Consider the following 6,819-nt stretch of genomic DNA (forward strand, 5'->3'; position numbering starts at 1 on the left):
CTTTTATAATGGACTCTAGAATTTTCCGCACTACCGACGTCAGGCTGACTGGTCTATAATTCCCTGTTTTCTCTCTACTTCCCTTTTTAAACTGTGGGGTTACATTAGCTACCCTCCAATCTGTCAGAAATGTTCCAGAGTCTATAGAACCTCAGAAGATGACCATCAATGCATCCACTATTTCTAGGGCCACTTCCTTAAGTACTCTGGGATGTAGATTATCAGGCCCTGGGTATTTATCAGCCTTCAATTCTATCAATGTCCCCAACACCATTTCCCTACTAATACTGATTACTTTCAGTTCCTCCCTCTCACTAAACCCTGTGTTCCCCAACATTTCTGGTATGTTATTTGTGTCCCCCTTTGTGAAGACAGATCCAAAGTATGTATTTAGTTGGTCAGCCATTTCTTTGTTCCCCGTTATAAATTCCCCTATTTCTGACTGTAAGGGACCTACATTTGTCTTCACCAATCTTCTTCTCTTCACATACCTATAGAAACTTTTACAGTCAGTTTTTATGTTCCCCACAAGCTTATTCTCACACTCTATTTTCCCCTTCTTAATCAATCCCTTGGTCCTCCTTTGCTGAATTCTAAACTGCTTCCAATCCTCAGGCCTGTTGTTTTTTTCTGGCCAATTTGTATGCCTCTTCCTTGGATCTAATACTATCTCTAATTTTCCTTAAGCCATGGTTTGACCACCTTTCCTGTTTTACTTTTGCTGCAGACAGGAATAAACAATTGCTGCAGTTCACACATGCACTCTTTGAATGTTTTCCATTGCCTATCCACCGTCATCCCTTTAAGTAATGTTTCTCAATCTATCATAGCCAACACGAGCCTTATACCACCATAGTTTCCTTTATTAAGATTCAGGACCCTAGTATCAGAATCAACTCTCCATCTTGATGAAGAATTCTATCATATTAGGTCGCTCATCCCCAAGGGGCCTCACACAACTAGATTGCCAATTATTCCTTTCTCATTGCACAATAACCAGTCTAGGATGGTCTGTTCTCTAGAGATAAAAACAAAAAACTGCGGATGCTGGAAATCCAAAACAAAAACAGAATTACCTAGAAAAACTCAGCAGGTCTGGCAGTATCGGCGGAGAAGAAAAGAGTTGACGTTTCGAGTCCTCATGACCCTTCAATAGAACTGAGTGAATATAAGGAGAGGGGTGAAATATAAGCTGGTTTAAGGTTGGGGGGGGGGGAGGTGGGATGGTGGGGAGAGGATTTGGTGTGGTTGTAGGCCAAGCAAGCAGTGATAGGAGCAGATAATCAAAAGATGTCACAGACGAACAAAAGAACACAGAGGTGTTGAAGGTGGTGATATTATCTAAACGAATGTGCTAATTAAGAATGGATGGCAGGGCACTCAAGGTACAGCTCTAGTGGGAGTGGGGTGGAAAGACTAGATGATTACTTCAGTGCTGCTTCATGCTCTTGTCGGGACTTGGAAAAATGTATTAATTTTGCTTCTAATCTCCACCCCTCCATCATTTTCACATGGCCCATCTCTGACACTTCCCTTCCCTTCCTTGACCTCTCTGTCTCAATCTCCTGGTGATAGACTGTCCACCAATATCCATTACAAGCCTACCGACTCCCATAGCTACCTCGACTACAGCTCCTCACACCCCGCTTCCTGTAAGGACTCCATCCCATTCTCTCAGTTCATTCGCCTCCGTCGCATCTGTTCCGATGATGCTACCTTCAAAAACAGTTCCTCTGACATGTCCTCCTTCTTCCTTAACCGAGGTTTTCCACCCACGGTCGTTGACAGGGCCCTCAACCGTGTCCGGCCCATCTCCCACGCATCCACCCTCACGCCTTCTCCTCCCTCCCAGAAACATGATAGGGTCCCCCTTGTCCTCACTTATCACCCCACCAGCCTCCGCATTCAAAGGATCATCCTCCGCCATTTCCGCCAACTCCAGCATGATGCCACCACCAAACCCACCTTCCCTTCACCTCCCCTGGCTGCATTCCGTAGGGATCGTTCCCTCCGAGACACCCTGGTCCACTCCTCCATCACCCACTACTCCTCAACCCCCTCCTATGGCACCACCCCATGCCCACGCAAAAGATGTAACACCTGCCCCTTCACTTCCACTCTCCTCACCGTCCAAGGGCCCAAACACTCCTTTCAAGTGAAGCAGCATTTCACTTGCATTTCCCCAACTTAGTCTACTGCATTCATTGCTCCCAATGCGGTCTTCTCTACATTGGAGAGACCAAACATAAATTGGGCGACCGCTTTGCAGAACACCTGCGGTCTGTCCGCAAGAATGACCCAAACCTCCTTGTCTCTTGCCATTTTAACACTCCACCCTGCTCTCTTGCCCTTGGCTTGCTGCATTGTTCCAGTGAAGCCCAACACAAACTGGAGGAACAGCACCTCATCTTCCGACTAGGCACTTTACAGCCTTCCGGACTGAATATTGAATTCAACAACTTTAGATCTTGAACTCCCTCCTCCATCCCCACCCCCTTTCTGTTTCTTCGCCCTTCCTTTTGTTTTTTGCAATAATTTTTTAGAATTTTCTTTTCCCACCTATTTCCATTATTTTTAAATCTTTTATGCCCTGCTAGTCTTTCCACCCCACCCCCACCAGAGCTGTACCTTGAGTGCCCTACATTCCATTCTTAATTAGCACATTCGTTTAGATAATATCACCACCTTCAACACCTCTGTGTTTTTTTGTTCTTTTGTCTATGACATCTTTTGATTATCTGCTCCTATCACTGCTTGCTTGTCCCTACAACCACACCACCCCCCCAACTTCTCTCCCACCCCCTCCCCACCTTAAACCAGCTTATATTTCACCCCTCTCCTTATACTCACTCAGTTCTGTTGAAGGGTCATGAGGACTCGAAACGTCAACTCTTTTCTTCTCTGCCGATGCTGCCAGACCTGCTCAATTTTTCCAGGTAATTCTGTTTTTGTTTTGGCCTGTTCTCTAGTTGGTTCCTCAACGTATTGGCCCAGAAAACCATCCCATATGCACTCCAGGAATTCCTTCTCCTGGAGACTTTACTAGCCTCTCCTGGGCTCTCCTTTCTTTTTAGTTTTTTCATAATTTTCCATGCAGTTGAATCCATCCCCCCACCACACATGCTAACCTGCTGCTCTGTTTCCCATTAGTCATACTTCTTGGAGTTTTACCCTTCCCTCCATCACCACCCCCCCCCAACTTTCTAGTTTAAAGTCCTGTTGACCACCCTATTTACCCTTTTCGCTAGAACATTGGTCCCAGATCAGTTCAGGTGGAGATCCCTCCTGTTCCAATACTGATGCCAGTGCCTCACGAAATGGAACCCCTCTTTCCCACACCACTCCTATAGCCATGTGTTTACTTCCCTAATTCTCACGTCCCTATGCCAATTTGCATGTGGTTTGGGTAGTAATCCAGAGATTATAACCCTTGAGGACCTATTCTTTAATTTAGTTCCTAGTTTGCAGCCACAGAAATGCCTACCTATTCCCCTTACAATTGAATCCCCTACAACTATTGCATTCCCACACTTTTTACTCCTCCCCTGTGCAGCAGAGCCAACCATGGTGCAATGAATTTGGCTGTTGCTGCTTTCCCCTGAGAGACCATTCCCCTCAACAGTATCCAAACCAGTATATCTGTTTTGCAGAGGAATAGCCACAGGAGATTCCTGCACTGCCTGCCTAGTCTTCTTGCTCTGCCTGGTGGTCACCCATTCCCTTCCTGCCTGTGGACTCTTAGCCTGCAGTGTGACCACCTCTCTATATGTGCTATCCACGATACTCTCTGACTCACGGATGCTCCACAGTGTCCCAGCCGCCGCTCCAGCTCTGAAACCCGGGCTTCCAGGAGCTACACCTGGAGACACTTCCATCACACATGCTGGCCCCGGGCACTGGAAATGTTCCCGGCTTCCCACATAGAGCAGAAGGACCACACCATGGCTTTGAGCTCTCCTGCCATGACTTACCTCTTTAAATTAAATTAAACCTTTTGGAAGATACTTAATATCAAATATTATCAATTACTCCAGGGCCTTCTTCCCTGCTCCTAGTTGTTACAGAACATAGCCCTTACAAATGATGAACCAAAAATAAGACCTTAAAAACTATAAGTGATAAAAGTAGTAAATACTTACCCGACCGTACTCATGGTACTCAAAGGATCTCCTCATTCCCTCTTCACTGAACTCCCTCAGTCACCAAACTCCAACTTAAGCACTCTACTGCAGCCCAAAGCAGCACTCCAGTGCAGACAAAGTCAGCACTGTAAGATGGCCTGTTTTTATACTCTCTGAATCTAGCCTCTAAAAATCTGTTTAAGCTAGTTATCTAATTAACTAGTTGTAGCTGCAAGCAGAGCCTGTATAAACCCTGTTTAAAAGCTAGCCTAAAACTTACCTTCTTCCTACCCAAACAGCAACTTTTAGTTGATTACTAAATTAAAGAAAGACTAGACTTTAGATGGAAATTAACCCTTAAATTCTTCCTACTGCAGACCAAAGCAGCACTCCAGTGCAGACTTAAGGACATTGTGGCTGAATGTGCAGCATTGTATCTCTCTTCAGATGCACTTTGTTGATGACAAATGGGCATCGTTAGCCTTGTCTTTAGGTGATACCCCTTATCACAGAGGACCCAACTCTAAAAGCACTGAGGTCCCTCAAATATCTCCGGTTCCTGAGATTTGCTCAAAGTATATGAGTTGTGTGAGCTCCCTAGGTACCTGGCACAAACATGCATGATATGCTTTCTAGGATTAGCTGGACAAATTAGCTGGATGCTCACAGAGCAAAATCCTTTTCTATTAATGAATCTCTCAGGCTGCTGCCAGAGAATTCTCAAGGCCACGTGTGTGCATCGATGGCGCCCTGCACTTGCGGAAAGCCTGAGATCACAGCGAATCCCACAGCTCTGGTAGCCTGGCTTGCTTCATCCATGCATAACTGCACATAATGGTGAGCTTTATTGAAAAGGGCATTGGTCACCTCCCTTATGCATTTATGTGACGCCAATTGTGAGATTCCGCATAGGTCCCCAGTAGAGCCCTGGAAGGATCCGTTAGCAAAAAACTTCAGTGTGACATTCATCAACTTGTGGTTGTGCAGTCAAAGGTACTTGAGTCATTGGCATGTTAAAGTAATATACCCGCACGGTAGCCCCTCAGTTCTGATGTGAACAACCTGTTACTCCAGGGTGTTGCTGCCGTCAGAACTTTGCTGCTATGTTTATCAAAATCCATCTGGTTTAAATATTGCAAATATTAAGCCTCCAAGTTACCTTTGACCCCATTATTGTTCTTGCTGAAATTCCTGTCCTCCCCACAGTACCCTTTAATGTTCCATGCCCTTTGTTGACCAGACCTCTCCCTTTCTCAAGACCACATGCACCCTGATTTCCCAGGGCCCCACCATGACACCATCCAATACTCCCCCATGACTTTTCAGCTACCGACTTCCAGGATACAGAAACTGGCATTGAATGCCCTCCAAGCCCATGCTGCGTGAGTTCCCCATGGAGAAGGTATCAAATATGAGCCACCACATCTTTAGACAAGCGAAGATGCCTGCACCATTGTCTTTCACTCAACTCCATGTATGAGCTGCATCATAATCATGCCAAACGCCTTTATGGATTTGATCATACATATGAATCAATTGGTACCTCAATGTCAACATCTGGGTCTTCCTGGGGCCCTGCTGTTTCTCGTTCCTCAGGACGACAGTCTTCCCTGAGTTGTGCTAATCAGCGACGGGCCCTTCTTCTCGTCATTCTCATCAAAGCTATCAAGAAGGCAGCATTGCCTGCAGCCTGCATTCTCCACTTCTGCTTGTTTCTATGAATGGATACAATTGAGCAATCAATAGTACTTCCTGGTGAATTGTCTTTCTCCATATACAAGGCAGCTATGCATTCCCCAGTACTTGATTTTCCCTTAATATGCACATTGCATACCAAGACCACCACTTACAAGGTGATATCATCCTGGTTGACCTTTCCCCTCAGACATGAAGGGGCACCCACAACAAGGGTGTTCATTAGGGCCATAAGATCCAAGTCCCAGGAGCCACAGTCAGCTTTGTGTTGGTTGTCCTCCAAAGGCCTTTGCAACAACAATAGATACTCAGTCCCCTACACTTATGTCCTGACTGCAAGCATGGTGCCTTGAATGCCATGACTAATGCACTGGGAACATGTAAGGTTCATGTTGTCTCTGTGCAGCAAACATGGCCATTGATTCTTGGAGCCTGCATCCATTCCAAAATACCTCTCTAAGGCTCAGAGGCCAATTAAGACCATATGCTCCGCAGCAACTAAACTTAATGGATTCCTGCCTGAATATGCACCATTGGAAAAGGAGTCAAGCTCATTCTTTGTGCATGAGATCTTGAGCCCAGAACTCAGCTGAGCCATACTCTCCATGGTTGAAGCAAGACAGTTCAAGCTTGTTTTTCAAACTGGGTCATTCTTAGGTGAATGTGAAAATGGGGCTGTCAACTTTTTTGATTGAGACCAGCTTCCAACCTCCTCCCATACCCCACCAAGTTCTTCCCATCCCCCTCCATACTCATCACCTCCAAATTCCCGTTCGTCCTGTCACTATCAAGCCTCCAAGTTACCCTTGACCCCATCATTGTTCTTGCTGAAATTCCTGTCCTCCCCACTGTACCCTTTAATGTTCCATGCCCTTTGTTGACCAGACCCCTCCCTTTCTCAAGACCACATGCACCCTGATTTCCCAGGGCCCCACCATGACACCATCCAATACTACCCCATGACTTTTCAGCTACCGACTTCCAGGATACAGATGCTTGCCCT

The 6,819-nt window shown here is 45.9% G+C and overlaps 1 non-coding gene across 1 annotated transcript; it reads left to right on the plus strand.

Moving 5' to 3' along the window:
- Window positions 1-4,985: 4,985 nt before the first annotated feature.
- LOC121293470 lies at window positions 4,986-5,235 on the plus strand. Its single transcript, XR_005946545.1, has one exon. It is a non-coding gene; the product is annotated as a small nucleolar RNA SNORA53 (small nucleolar RNA).
- The last annotated feature ends 1,584 nt before the right edge of the window (window positions 5,236-6,819 follow it).

This window comes from Carcharodon carcharias, chromosome 21 (genome assembly GCF_017639515.1).
Source record: "Carcharodon carcharias isolate sCarCar2 chromosome 21, sCarCar2.pri, whole genome shotgun sequence".
In the NCBI taxonomy this organism is placed as follows: Eukaryota; Metazoa; Chordata; class Chondrichthyes; order Lamniformes; family Lamnidae; genus Carcharodon; species Carcharodon carcharias.